At 48.2% G+C, this 15,352-nt stretch overlaps 1 protein-coding gene across 2 annotated transcripts in view; it reads left to right on the forward strand.

Moving 5' to 3' along the window:
• The window catches only part of mcf2la (mcf.2 cell line derived transforming sequence-like a), a 581,983-nt gene that overhangs the window by 345,400 nt on the left and 221,231 nt on the right, over positions 1 to 15,352 (forward strand). The gene's annotated exons all lie outside the window — the stretch shown is intronic.

Consider the following 15,352-nt stretch of genomic DNA (forward strand, 5'->3'; position numbering starts at 1 on the left):
TGGGATTGGGTTGACTGCAGAAGCTCAGGCTTTGGATGCAGGCCTAGTAATGAAGGACAGGAGCCAGTCAGAAGCACAGTCTGGGATGGAGTGTCCATGCAACATCTAATTTTACTCCAACACAGACTGAGGCCTGGTGGACGGAGCATTGTGGTGTTCATGGGAAGGAGATTATTGGATAGAAGTTTATGGGTAAGTGTGTGATCTTTTCCCCTGAGTTATTTAATATTTTTATGTTTTTATTAAGCTTTTTGGATATTAAGGGAATCAAGGGATATGGGGATAGTGCAGGAAAGTGGAGTTGAGGTAGAAGATCAGCCATGATCTTATTGAATGGTGGAGCAGGCTTGAGGGGCCAAATAGCCTAATCCTGTTCCTATTTCTTATGTTCTTATGAAGGGTGTATGGTGGAGTGGGTGGTAAACCAACATGGCTGCTGAAAGACATTAGACATTTTCTTCCAGCAACTGCTTGTAATCTTCAGCAAGACATGTGAAGATGGATTTTGCTCCAACATATAGATACCAAGTCAGCAGTAATTTAAAGCAAGCCTTGCTGTGGATTTCTTAATTGAGCCACATTCCAAAGCATATAGATTTAGCTTTTCATCTTCATGTTCAAGTGTAAGAGCTTTGCCTGCTGGGAATGTCTATCTGAAATTTGGACACAAGCTCCCCAGAAACCTAATCATTGGGTTATATTTATTTAGAAATAAGTGTATATCATGTGGCATTGCATACTGAGAGTCAGAGGTTTTCTAAGATTAGGGGTATTATGTGAAATAGTATTACCAGGGTCACTGACTTTGTCTGCATTAGGTGTAGCCCTGAGATCTAGCAGTACTGGGATGGGTCTCTGCGTCTAACTACTCTGAGGTGAGATCCAGGGTATGGGATCACTAGGGGTGAGCTCCCAGGGTTATAGAAATATTGGAGAGGGAGATTCTAGGAGCAGGGCTGGGATTGCTGGAGGAAGGATCTTGGGCATTGGAGAGGGACTTCTCAAGGTCTGGTCGCGTTGGGAGCAGTTATGGGTTAGGAAGCGTTGGGAGCAGTTATGGATTAGGAAGCATTGGGAATGAGGTACAGCGATTTGAGAGCTGAGTGAGATGGGAAGAAGTCTGAGAAGAGAGATTTAGCAGGATTAGGGAGGGGATTTTGGAGCATTGAGAGTTGCTGAGATCTGGCAGTATTGCGGGGCAGGGTACAACACTCTTGTGGGGGAGGACAGCCTCGGAGAGTGGGACCAAAACTAACCATCAAATCCATACGTATTCCTGCATGTCCAGTACCCAATCACCACTTTCTCCATCATAGCCCGTTCCTATCTTTATGTTCTTGCCTTCAAATGCTTAAGAGTGAATTTTCTGCTTGTTAAACTGAATAAACAGAAAGTCATAGGCTGGGAGTGTGTGATTTCCTGGATATGTGTGGCATATGATCACTATTATAGAGCTTTCTAACTTATACAGGTTTTAATAAACATAAATAACCATAAACATACAAAAGTTACCACCTAAACATTCTAAATTCATTGTTTATGTAGTATTCTATGAGAAAATCATGAAGTCTGAAAGATGGATCAAGAGAGATTTTTAAACTGAATATATACGATCAAACGCAATGATTGACTAAAATATCCACTCTAAATAATGTTTTCTTTTCTGATCAGCAACAAAATTCCATGAACAGCTGTTAATTTCCCCTTTGCAGCCTCATATGATATCAGCTGTTACTGTTCCTACTGCTGCTTCTGTAGCATAGAATAGTTACAGCACAGAAGGAGGCCATTCGGCCCGTCGAACCCTTGCCGGCTCTGTGCAAGAACACTTCAGCTAGTCCCGCTCCACCGCTCTTTCCCCCGTAGCCCTGCAAATTTTTTTCTTTCAGGTACTTAGCTAATTCCCTGAGGAGTTGGTAACAGAGAAACACAATTGTATTGTATCTATATAAATTCATCACTTGCCTGAAATTCAATCTTTTCTTTCCAAGTAACTATTGGAAAAAGCATAGGAGCTCTTAAATACTCCAAGGATGTGGGGATAACCTGTTTATCCATCAACTTCTGTTGATGTACAGATTGAATGCTGGGGAATTCTGCAAACTGTACATGCTCAATGCTCAGATGAGATTGAAAGCTCTCGGAATTCATGTTAGCTAAAAAAGCCAGTTGAAGAGATAATTTGAGGCTTCTAAGCAAAGCTTTAATGAAGGCATTAAAAGACACAGAAATGTCATTGGCTAAATTCAGTCAAGTTATTTTATTTTGTTTAAATCATTATTTTATAAATTAAACAATTAGTTACTGCAAAAAATGGCAGATATAAAAAATCTAATAGATCAACAAATCTGTGCTACAGTGCCATCTGATGGCTGGAGCATAGAATTATGGAGTCACAGACTGCCACAAGAATTGAAAACTATTAAATCATAATGGGGTATGTGCCAGCAGATGTGGATACAATTTATATGGAAAGCCTGATAGACATTTGAATGGAAAGATGATGGGGCACACATGATCTTGAATATGGGGAGGCAAGGCTAAGAGCACTTTTTGGGAGAGGGGGGTGAGAAGATAGGAGAGGTAGTGGTAGGAGAGGAGCAGAGAGGAAGGGAAGAGCGAGGAGAGGTGGTGAGAGAAGATAGAGGAAAGGAGAGCAGAATGGAGAGAAGAGTAGATGAAGCTGAAAGGAGAGGGCGGGAGAAAAGAGGCAAGGTGAAGGTAAGGAGAGTAGAGGAGGCGAGAGTGAGCGAGGAGGGAGGAGAAGAGTGGAATTACATAGAATTGCGTAGAATTTTACAGCACAGACAGGCCATTCGGCCCAACAGGTCTATGCCAGTGTTGATGCTCAACACGAGCCTCCTCTCACCTTACTTCTATCCCTATCAACATATCGGAGCGGACGGGGAGAAGAGACAGGAGGAAGAGAGGAGGAGTAGACTGATGGATATGAGGGAAGAGGCAGTGGAGGCGGGAGGGGGTGAGAGCATGAGGGAAGAGGCAATGTTAGGGGAGGTTAAAGTAGCAAGAGGGAGTTTGCCTCAGCAGGGATGGGGGGCTGTCTGCAGCATATTTTTCCCTGAATGCCGGTGGATTCAGGAGTGGGGAGGGGTTATCCACCAGATGATGAAGGTCGAGATTTCTGCTCCAGATGTAGGAATATCTCGTAGCAGCTGCATGGAGTCCCCTTTGGCTGCTTCAGGCATGGTTTGGGAGGTGTTCGGGGGAATTGAGGCAGTCGGGAGGGCAGGTGCAAAAAGAATTTCTGGGATGGAGCACGTGGCGACGGAGACTGCACTGTAATTAATGGATTCAAATGTTTTCTATAGAGATTAACAGATAATTAGATTCCACACAGTCCCCACTAACTAAGAGTTTTGGATTGTTTCTTTATAGAACTAGTTGATCTCCCACGCCATTGCATGATGGAGTCAAGACCAAGTACTGTATTTTGGTCCAGCGGAATTAGAAGGCAGGAAGATAAATGGGCTGAGGAGAAAGAAGGGGGGAAGAGAGAGGGATGGGACAAGAGAGCTAAAGGGGAAAGTGGAGGATTGGGGATCAGGGAGGGGGGATGGGGAGAGGAGTGGGAAGGGGATGGAGAGAGCAATGAAAAGGGGTGGGAGAGCAAGGGCAGGGCAACTACCTGAATGGGGGGGGAGACTGAAAGCTGGCAGTGGTCTGAGGGGTGTTAAACATCTGGGGGCGGTGGGGTGGGGTGGGGTGCGTAGGTGGTGGGGAGAGAGAGAGATGTCAGGAACATATCGGGGGTGGGGGTGTGGTGTGGTGGGTGTACAGAAGCCAACATAACATTTTGCGGGAGGGGTTTAAGGTCAAAGAAATCTAAACAGCCAGCATAAAAGCCATCAAAGGACTTTATGGTGTGTCCACATTAGAAGAGCAAATGGCCACTGAGGGGGGAATATTACACTTGGAGCGGGAGAAATTAAGGGTGAATCATTTTTTACATGACTTTTTAATTTTTTAAAACTTTTTTTTATCTGTTGCTGGGATGTGGGTGTCGCTGGCAAGGCCAGCATTTATTGCCCATCCCTAATTGCCCTTGAGAAGGTGGTGGTGAACCGCCTTCTTGAACCGACATGTCTATTTGCAACACCAAAATTCTGATTGGTCCCCTTGGAGGACAAGACACACCCTGCAGATCCTCCTTGCCGACGTAATCAGATACTTTGCAAAGTGTAATTTGAGTCTTTCTGACTGCCTACTCCAGACAGAACAGAGCTCACTTGGTTTCTCTTAGGCAGTCCCTCGGAACCGAGGAAGACTTGCTTCCACACTAAAAATGAGTTCTCGGGTGACTGATAAGCCCAATGCGGGACCTATAGTCTCTGTCACAGGTGGGGCAGATGGTGGTTGAAGGGGCGGGTGGGTGGGGTGCCTGGGTTGACGTGCGCTCCTTGCGCTGTCTGCGCTTGGCTTCCGCTTGCTCCCAGCGAAGAGACTCGAGGTGTTCGGCGCCTTCCCGGATGCTTCTCCACTTTGAGCGGTCTTGGACCAGGGATTCCCAGGTGTCGGTGGGGATGTTGCACTTTTTCAAGGAGGCTTTGAGGGTGACCTTGAAGCGTTTCCTCTGCCCACCTAGGGCTCTCTTGCCGTGTCGGAGCTCCGAGTAGAGCACTTGTTTTGGGAGTCTCGTATCGAGCATGCAGACGATGTGGCCCGTCCATCATAGCTGATCAAGCGTGTTCAAAGCTTCGATGCTGGGGATGTTGGCCTGAGCGAGAACACTGACATTGGTGCGCCTATCCTGCCAGTCGATTTGCAGGATCTTGCGGAGGCAGCATTGATGCTATCTCTCCAGTGCTTTAAGGTGCCTGCTGTACATGGTCCATGTCTCTGAAGCATACAGGAGAGCGGGAATCACTACTGCTCTGTAGACCATGAGCTTGGTGCCGGGTTTGAGGTCCTGGTCTTCAAACACACTCTTCCTCAGGCGACCGAAGGCTGCACTGGCACACTGAAGGCGGTGTTGGACTTTGTCATCGGTGAAGGTGTTGATGATGGTTTGGAGTTCGACCTCCGAGTATGCGCAGACGCAAGCGTCGTCGGCATACTGTAATTCGATGACAGAGGATGGGTCGACCTTGGATCTGGACTGGAGGCGACAGGGCTCAACCTCACGGGTTAAGGCCTTCTACCCCCCCCCCCCCAAACAAGTTCCTGCCTCCACCTGCCAAGTTCCTGACCTCCCCCTGCCAAGTTCCTAACCTTCTTCACCTGTCCAAGTTCCTGATCTCTCTTCCCCTCCCACCACCCTCGCCCAAGAAAGAAATCAGTATTTGTGGGGAAATTGACGGGATTGAAGGCCGATAAATCCCCAAGGCCTGATAATCTACATCCTAGGGTACTTAAGGAAGTGGCCCTAGAAATAGTAGATGCATTGCTGATCATCTTCCAACATTCGATGGAATCTGGAACAGTACCCATGGATTGGAGGGTAGCTAATGTTACCCCACTATTCAAAAAAGGTGGTAGAGAGAAAACGGGGAATTACAGACCGGTAAGCCTGACAACGGTAGTGGGGAAAATGCTAGAGTCCATTCTAAAGGATGTAATAGCAGAGCACTTGGAAAACTGACAGGATCGGACAAAGTCAGCATGGATTTACAAAAGGTAAATCGTGCTTGACTAATCTACTGGAATATTTTGAGGATGTAACTGGTAAAATAGATAAGGGAGAACCAGTGGATGTGGTGTATTTGGACTTTCAGAAGGTTTTCGATAAGGTCCCGCATAAGAGATTAGCGTGTAAAGTTAAGGCACATGGGATTGGGGGCAAGGTATTGACTTGGATAGGGAACTGGTTGGCAGACAGAAAGCAAAGAGTTGGAATAAACGGGTCTTTTTCCGAGTGGCAGGCAGTGACTGGTGGGGTACCGCAGGGATCGGTCCTTGGACCCCAGCTATTCACAATATATATTAATGATCTAGACAAGGGAACTAGATGTAATATCTCCAAATTTGCAGACGACACAAAGCTGGGTGGGCGTGTGTGCTGTGAGGAGGATGCCGAGAAACTCCAGGATGATTTGGACAGGTTCGTTGATTGGGCAGAAGCATGGCGGATGCAATATAACGTGGATAAATGTGAGGTTATCCACTTTGGTGGCAAAAACAGGAAGGCAGATTATTATCTGAATGGCAATAGATTGGGAGAAGGGGAAGTGCAACGAGACCTGGGTATCCTTGTGCACCAGTCGCTGAAGGTAAGCATGCAGGTGCAGCAGGCGGTTAAGAAGGCAAATGGTATGTTGGCCTTCGTAGCGAGAGGATTCGAGTACAGGAACAAGGATGTTTTGCTGCAGTTGTACAGGGCCTTGGTGAGACCACATCTTGAGTATTGTGTGCAGTTTTGGTCGCCTTATCTGAGGAAGGATGTTCTTGCCATGGAAGGAGTGCAGCGAAGATTCACCAGGCTGATACCTGGGATGGCAGGAATGACGTACGAGGAGAGATTGTGTCGATTGGGCTTATACTCGCTGGAGTTTAGAAGAATGAGCGGGGATCTCATTGAAAATTATAAAATTCTGACAGGACTGGACAGACTAGATGCAGGAAGGATGTTCCCGATGGTTGGGGAGTCCAGAACCAGGGGTCACAGTCTAAGGATAAGGGGTAGGCCATTTACGACAGAAATGAGGAGGAATTTCTTCACCCAGAGAGTGGTGAAGCTGTGGAATTCTCTACCACAGAAGGCAGTAGAGGCCAATTCATTAAATATATTCAAGAAGGAGTTGGATATATTTCTTAAGGCTAAAGGGATCTAGGGATATGGGGAGAAAGCCGGGACAGGGTACTGAACTTGGATGATCAGCCATGATCTCATTAAATGGCGGAACAGGCTCGAGGGGCCGAATGGCCTGCTCCTGCTCCTATCCTCTATGTTTCTACATTTTCTGACCTCCCTTTACACTCTGGGATCCTGAGCACCCCTGCCCAAGTTCCTGACCGTCACCACCCCCCCCCCCCCCCCATCCGCCAGCTGGGTTCCTGCCCAAGTTCATGCTCCCCCAGGTTTCTGACCTTCTCTTGCCCAAGTTCTTCTCTCCCCTGCCCCCACCACACAAAGAAGTTCCTGACCTCCCCCCGCCCCGCCCCACCCCAAGATAGGGCATTATGCGTGGGTCACAGATTGTTAACAGATTTATTGGGTATTAAGTGAATAGTGACAGCTTTCCGAGAAATCAACCGGGTCTAGGGGCAGGAGAGGACGACGTGGTGCGGGTGTAAAGGCCGTGGGGTTGGAAAAACGTGATCCATCTTACCATCTGGATCATGTTCTCGCTCTCATTCCCCTCCCCCCCCCCCACTGAACTTTAGACCTGTATCAGGTTCTTCCCCCATCCACACTGCTTGCCATGCTCTTTACCGCCCTGTCCCTGAGTTCCTGACCTTCTCCCCCTCCCATCCCCGCTCTCCCCCCCCCCCCTCTCCGATCCCCTCTCTCCCCCTCTCCGATCCCCTCTCTCCCCCTCTCCGATCCCCTCTCTCCCCCTCTCCGATCCCCTCTCTCCCCCTCTCCGATCCCCTCTCTCCTCTCCCTCCGATCCCCTCTCTCCCCCCCTCCCGATCCCCTCTCTCCCCTCCCCCTCTCTCCCTCCCCCCCTCTCCCTCCTCTTCCCCCCCCCCCCCACCCCTCCGATCCCCTCTCTCCCTCTCACCACCCCCCCCCCCCCCTTCCAAAAATGTGTGGATAATCACAGCGGTATCCTAGGCAAAAGCCCTCGAGGCTCCTTTACTATAGTCACTGATTTTCGAAAGATAACCCAAAAGTCCTAGTAGCAGACTCGGGCTCGAGCAGCAATGGCAGCAGCTCCAGGCTTGGCAATGTGTTTCGGCCCCACTTCCGGCTTCCTCATTTATCGTACTGCATATGCACGACCGGATCGAGTGCGCATGCGCAGTGTCAAACAGGCGCACATGTGCAGAGGGAGTATAAAAACGGCGTACAAATAATTGCTCCGTTTTTGAACCGCTGCAATCCTTGTGGTGAAGGTACTCCCACAGTGCTGTTAGGGAGCGAATTCCATGATTTTGACACAGAGACGATGAAGGATCGGCGATATATTTGCAATTCAGCAATGTGTTTAACTTGGAGGGGAATTTGCAGGTGCTAGTGTTCCCATGCGCCTGCTGCCCTTGTTCTCCTAGGTGGTGGAGGTCGTGGGCTTGGGAGGTGCTGCCGAAGAAGTCTTGGCGAGTTGCTATGGTGCACACTGCAGCCACGGTATGCCAGTGGTGGAGGGAGTGAATGTTTAAGGTGGTGGATGGGGTGCCAGTCAAGCGGGCTGCTTTGTCCTGGGTGGTGGTGAGCTTCTTGAGTGTTGTTGGAGCTGCACTCATCCAGGCAAGTGGAGAGTATTCCATCACACTCCTGACTTGTGCCTTGTAGATGGTGGAAAGTCTTTGGGGAGTCAGGAGGTGAGACACTCGCTGTAGAATACCCAGCCTCTGACCTGCTCTTGTTGCCACAGTATTTAAGTGCCTGGTCCAGTTAAGTTTCTGGTCAATGGTGACCCCCCCCCCAGGATGTTGATGTTGGAGGATTCAGCGATGGTAATGCCGTTGAATGTCAAGGGGCGGTGGTTAGACTCTCTCTTGTTGGAGATAGTCATTGCCTGGCACTTGTGTGGTGTGATTATTAATTGCCACTTATCAGCCCAAGCCTGAATGTTGTCCAGCTCTTGCTACATGCGGGCGGGGACTGCTTCATTATCTGAGGAGTTGCGAATGGAACTGAACACTGTGCAATCATCATCGAACATCTCTATTTCTGACCTTATGATAGAGGGAAGGTCATTGATGAAGCAGCTGACGATGGTTGGGCCTAGGACACTGCCCTGAGGAACTCCTGCAGCAATGTCCTGGGGCTGAGATGATTGACCTTCAACAACTACAACCATCTTCCTTTGTGCTAGGTATGACTCCAGCCAGTGGAGAGTTTTCCCCCTGACTCCCATTGACTTCAATTTTATGAGGACCCCTTGATGCCACACTCGGTCAAATGCTGCCTTGACGTCAAGGGCAGTCACTCTCACCTCACCTCTGGAATTCAGCTATTTTGTCCATGTTTGGATCACGGCTGTAATGTGGTCTGGAGCCGAGTGGTCCTGGCAGAACCCAAACTGAGCATCAGTGAGCAGGTTATTGGTGATTAGGTGCCGCTTGATAGCACTGTCGATGATGCCTTCCATCACTTTGCTGATGATTGAGACTAGACTGATGGGGTGGTAATTGGCTGGATTGGATTTGTGTTCGCTTTTGTGGACAGGACATACCTGGGCAGTGTTCCACATTGTAGGATAGATGCCAGTGTTGTAGCTGTACTGGAACAGCTTTGCTAGAGGCACGGCTAGTTCTAGAGCACAAGTCTTCAGTATGACAGCTGGGATGTTGTCGGGACTCATAGCCTTTGCTGTATCCAGTGTGCCCAGCTGTTTCTTGATATCACATGGAGTGAATCGATTTGGCTAAAGACTGGCTTCTGTGATGGTGGAGACCTCAGGAGGAGGCCGCTATGGATCATCCACTCGGCACTTCTGGCTGAAGATGGTTGCAAATGCTTCAGCCTTGTCTTTTACACTCACATGCTGGGCTCCACCATCGTGGATGATGGGGATATTCATGGAGCCTCCTCCTCCCGTTAGTTGTTTAATTGTCCCCCACCATTGGCGACTGGATGCGGCAGGATTGCAGAACTTTGATCTGATCTGTTGATTGTGGAATGGCTGAGCCCTGTCTATAGCATGCTGCTTCTGCTGTTTAGCATTTATGTAGTCCTGTGTTGCAGCTTCCTCAGGTTGGCACCTCATTTTTAGGTACGCTTGGTGCTGCTCCTGGCATGCTCTTCTGCACTCCTCATTGAACCAGGGTTGGTCCCCTGGCTTGATGGTAATGGTAGAGTGAGGGATATGCCAGGCCATGAGGTTACAGATTGTGGTGGGATACAATTCTGCTGCTGCTGATGGCATCCATGAGGCACTGTGGGCCCAGTTTTGAGCTGCTACATCTGTTCTGAATCTAATTAGCATTGAGAGGGAGGAGGTACTAGCAGTTTTAGCGGGCTTAAAAGTGGATAAATCCCCAGGCCCCGACGAGATGTATCCCAGGCTGCTGTGTGAGGCAAGGGCGGAGATTGCAGGGGCTCTGACACAAATTTTCAGAACCTCTCTGGCCACAGGGGAGGTGCCAGAGGACTGGAGGACAGCTAACGTAGTACCATTATTCAAGAAGGGTAGTAGGGATAAACCAGGGAATTACAGGCCAGTGAGCCTAATATCAGTGGTAGGGAAATTTTGGGAAAAAATTCTGAGGGACAGAATTAGTCTCCACTTGGAGAGGCAAGGATTAATCAAGGATAGTCAGCATGGCTTTGTCAGGGGGAGATCATGTCTAACCAATTTGATTGAATTTTTCGAGGGGGTGACTAGGTGTGTGGATGAGGGTAGTGCAGTTGATGTAGTCTACATGGACTTCAGTAAGGCTTTTGACAATGTTCCACATGGGAGACTGGTCAAGAAGGTAAGAGCCCATGGGATCCAGGGCAATTTGGCACATTGAATCCAAAATTGGCTTAGTGGCAGGAGGCAGAGGGTGATGGTCGAAGGTCGTTTTTGTGACTGGAAGCCTGTGTCCAGTGGTGTACCGCAGGGATCGGTGCTGGGTCCCTTGCTGTTTGTAGTGTACATTAATGATTTAGATATGAATGTAGGAGGTATGATCAGTAAGTTCGCAGATGACACGAAAGTTGGTGGAGTGGTAAATAGCGAGGAGGGAAGCCTCAGGCTACAAGACGATATAAACGGGTTGATCAGATGGGCAGAACAGTGGCAAATGGAATTTAACCCCGAAAAGTGTGAGGTGATGCATTTTGGGAGGACTAACAAGGCAAGGGAATACACAATGAATGGTAGGACCCTAGGAAGGATAGAGGATCAGAGGGACTTTGGTGTGCATGTACATAGATCCCTGAAGGCAGCAGGACAGATAGAGAAGGTGGGTAAAAAGGCATATGGGATACTTGCCCTCATTAGCCGAGGCATAGAATATAAGAGCAGGGAGGTTATGATGGAGCTGTACAAAACGCTAGTTAGGCCACAGCTGGAATACTGTGTGCAGTTCTGGTCGCCACACTATAGGAGGGATGTGATTGCATTGGAGAGGGTGCAGAGGAGATTCACCAGGATGTTACCTGGGCTGGAGTGCTTCAGCTATGAAGAGAGTGGACAGGCTGGGGTTGTTTTCCTTGGAGCAGAGAAGGCTGAGGGGGGACCTGATGGAGGTGTACAAAATTATGAGATAGGATAGATAGAAAGGAACTTTTCCCCTTAGTAGAGGGGTCAATAACCAGGGGGCATAGTTTCAAGGTAAGGGGCAGGAGGTTTAGAGGGGATTTGAGGAAAAACTTTTTCACCCAGAGGGTGGTTGGAATCTGGAACTCACTGCCTGAAAGGGTGGTAGAGGCAGGAACCCTCACAACATTCAAGAAGCATTTAGATGGGCACTTGAAACGCCATTGCATACAAGGCTACGGACCAAGTGCTGGAAAATGGGATTAGAATAGACAGGGCTTGATGGCCGGCGCAGACACGATGGGCCGAAGGACCTCTTTCTGTGCTGCATAACTCTATGCCATTTAGCACGGTGGTAGTGCTACACAACACGATGGAAGGTGCCCTCAGTGTGGAGACGAGTCTTCGTCTCCACAAGGACTGTGAGGTATACAAGGTATCTTCCCTTGCACTGATCTAAATTCAGGATGGAGGTGAGAGGAAGGTTGCTGATGGAAGAGCGCACTGCATAAATAGCTCTGCAGAGATGCCTAGTGGCCAAGCCTGAAACTGTATGCAGGTTAACTGCTGGATTGCTAATTGACTAGTGCCAACAACTGCCATTCATATATTGCCTTTAATGTAGCCAAACATCCCAAAGTGCTTCACAGAAGCGCAATCGGACAAAAATGGTCACCCAGGTAAAGAAGATGACATCAGGAGGGGCTTGGTCAAATAGCTGGATTTTAAGGAGGGTCTTAAAGGAAGAGAGAGAGGTAGAGAGGAGGAGAGGTTAACAGAGGGCCTCGGTCATAGTCATAGAGTCATAACAGCACAGAAGGAGGCCATTTGGCCCATCGAGTCCATGCCGGCTCTCTGTAGAGCAATCCAGTCAGTCCCATTCCCCCGCTCTATCCCCGTAGCCCTGCAAGTTTATTTCCCTCAAGTGTCTATCCAGTCTCCCCTTGAAAACATTGAGTGTCTCCGCTTCCACCACTTCCGTCGGCAGTGAGTTCCAGGCCCTCACCACTCGCTCCGTAAAAAAAAGTTTTTCCTCACATCCCCCTGTATCTCTTGCCCAAAACCTTAAATCTGTGTCCCCTAGTCCTTGTACCATCAGCTAGTGGGAACAGCCTTTCCCCGTCTAGCCTATCCAAACCCGCCATAATCTTGTACACCTCTATCAAATCACCCCTCAACCTCCTTTGCTCTAATGAAAACAAATCCAGCTTCTCCAACCTGTCCTTGTAGCTAAGATCCCCCATCCCTGGAACCATTCTGGTAAATCTCCTCTGCACCCTCTCAAGGGCCTTCACATCCTTCCTAAAGTGTGGTGACCAGAATTGGACGCAATACTCCAGTTGTGGCCTAACCAGCGCTTTATAAAGGTTCAGCATAACTTCTCTACTTTTGTACTCAATACCTCTATTTCTGGCAGATTGAGCTCAGTACCTCAGTCTCACTCAGTCCTAGGAGGACAGTGCCAGTCTGAGGCTAAACATGGCTCTGTGTGTATGTGTATACAGAAGGGGCTGTCTTTATTCCTGAGGATAGCAGAACTGCTGCATGCCATTTCCATTATAATAATGCCATAGGCAAGCAGCATTGTAACCCCTGCCCTCCACCGTCTCTACCAAGGTGACCCCACCTTCCCCAGTCTGTTTGTGCAGGAGGACCCTTTTCCCTCACTGTGCCAGGGTGATCCCCCTCCCCACTAATTTTGTTTGTGCCAGAGTGACCCACTTTCACTCTCTTGCCTGTCTGATTTTCGGGGTGGCCATCTGGTGATTTTGACAATTACTGTTTGTATGTATACATGCAAACTGTATAAAATCATTTTGTTTTTAGTTTTATAATGTGCCACTAGGTGGCGAACGTCATTTCTGTTTATTCTCATTAAAGTTATAAAACCAGTTATATTCACATTATCGTTGATTATGTGATATTGATGGATGTTAATCTCTACGCGTATTTCCACAGCAGAAGTAACAATGTGGAGATAGCACAACAATCATTAATAAATCTGTGAAAAGTAAATGACTTGGGCAGTGATGTGAAGAAAGAGATTTTTTGAATAGGCCGTACAGACAGTCGGTACAAAAAACTGATGTTCCTGAACAGTGTTATGTATTATTTATAAACAGTGTCTGAATGCGCTTCAATAGTGTGACATCACATCCGCGGTAATTATATGCACATTTGTTTTGCATTTGTCGTGTATATGTGCAACTGTTAAAATATAGGCTGCTAAAATTTTTTGCCTCGCTACCTTGCGCAACCTACGTGTTCCATCCTGGCTACTTTGCTGCGCTCCCACCTCGTGTGTCCCCGGATTCTTTTTTGAAAATATGGTCACCTTACCTGTTGTGTCCGTCAGTAATAAGACACGAGACTGCAGGAGTACGGTACAACAGGTGTTTACTCAACGTGGCTCACTCTGGAACTGAACTGTACAGATTACTACTCAGTGCTACATACAGGTGTGGTCACTGCCGGTACTACAGTATACATGAGCTGTAAAAAGTAGTTCCCCCCTTAAAGGTATATACATTACAATTCCTCCCCTTTTAGATTAACAGTACCATAACACTCATTTAACAATTAAATATCAAACTAATTACAATTAACACTTTTAACATACAACCTTATCTGAAAATAGTCCATTTATATATTCAGTCTTTGGGGAGGCTTCCTGATCCTTTCTGGATAACGCCTATCCCGAGTGTCTCGCTCTTGGTGCGGAGGCGATTCTGGCACCCTGTCGTCGGTTGGGTCATCAGCTTCCGATGCTACTGTTTCTGAGGTAGATGCGACCTGTATGTCGGGTTCCTCACCAGGTACATATGGGCGAGACATGGGGTTGACTTGTTCCTGTGACTCTAGGATCTGGTCAGCATGGCGTCTCACGATGTTCTCCCCAACGTCCACTGTGTACATTAGTGGGCCCTGCCGTGTGCATATCGTTCCTGGCTGCCATTTTTCTGTTCGGTCGTCGCGGGCCAAGACTGGTTGCCCTACATTGAAGCTCCTTGTTGGCTTCTCATGGATGTGCTGGAATTGCTTACTCTCAACATCTCTTCGTACGTTTGGTCTGAGCAAATCCAGGCGAGATCTTAACCTTCGGTTAAAGAACATCATGGCCGGGGCCTGGTTGGCGACTGCATGTGTCGCATTCCGGTAGGCGAACAGGAAATTGTCCACCTTATGCTGCAGCGGAATGTTGTCATTGTACATAGCCTTTATTGCCTTCTTAAAGGTTTGTACGAACCTCTCAGCCAATCCATTTGTGGCTGGATGATACGGGGCGGATATGTAATGCCTTACCCCATTCTTCTTCATAAACCTCTGGAACTCTTCGGACACAAACTGTGGTCCGTTATCGGAGCAAATCTGTTCTGGCAAGCCGTTCCTGGCAAAAATGGTCCGTAGGACTGCAATAGTTTTCTCCGTGGTGGTGGAGGACATTTTGATGACCTCAGGCCATTTCGAGTGCGCATCCACGGCTATTAAAAACATTGAGTCCATGAATGGACCAGCAAAATCAATATGCACCCGTTGCCATGGAGCTGAGGGCCAGTCCCATGGGTATAGAGTGGCCTGTGGTGGTGCATTTTGGACTTTCTGGCATCCTGAGCAGCTCTTGGTCAGGTCCTCGATTTGTTTATCGATTCCCAGCCACCACACACAAGCCCTGGCAAGGCTTTTCATTTTCACCCCTCCCAGATGACCCTCATGAAGCTCATTGAGCACTCTATCCCTTAACCTGGGTGGAATTACCACTCGGGATCCACACATCAAGGTCCCCCGGCACACTGACAGCTGTTCTCTTCTTGATGAGAATGTTGGCAACAGTGAGTCGCCATGTGCTGGCCATCCCTTCACCGTCAAATCATATACCCGAGACAGTGTCGGGTCATTTCGGGTCTCCTTTTCTATACGAGCGTTAGTTACCGGTAGGTATTCAACTATAGTCGAATGAAATATTTCGACAGGATCCACTGCTGGTGCTTCCTCCGCAGTAGGCAGTGGCAGGCGTGATAGCCCATCAGCATTTCTATGCT

The sequence above is a fragment of the Somniosus microcephalus genome, chromosome 14 (genome assembly GCF_052327205.1).
Source record: "Somniosus microcephalus isolate GS21.2 chromosome 14, FLI_Smic_1.0, whole genome shotgun sequence".
Classification (NCBI taxonomy): domain Eukaryota; kingdom Metazoa; phylum Chordata; class Chondrichthyes; order Squaliformes; family Somniosidae; genus Somniosus; species Somniosus microcephalus.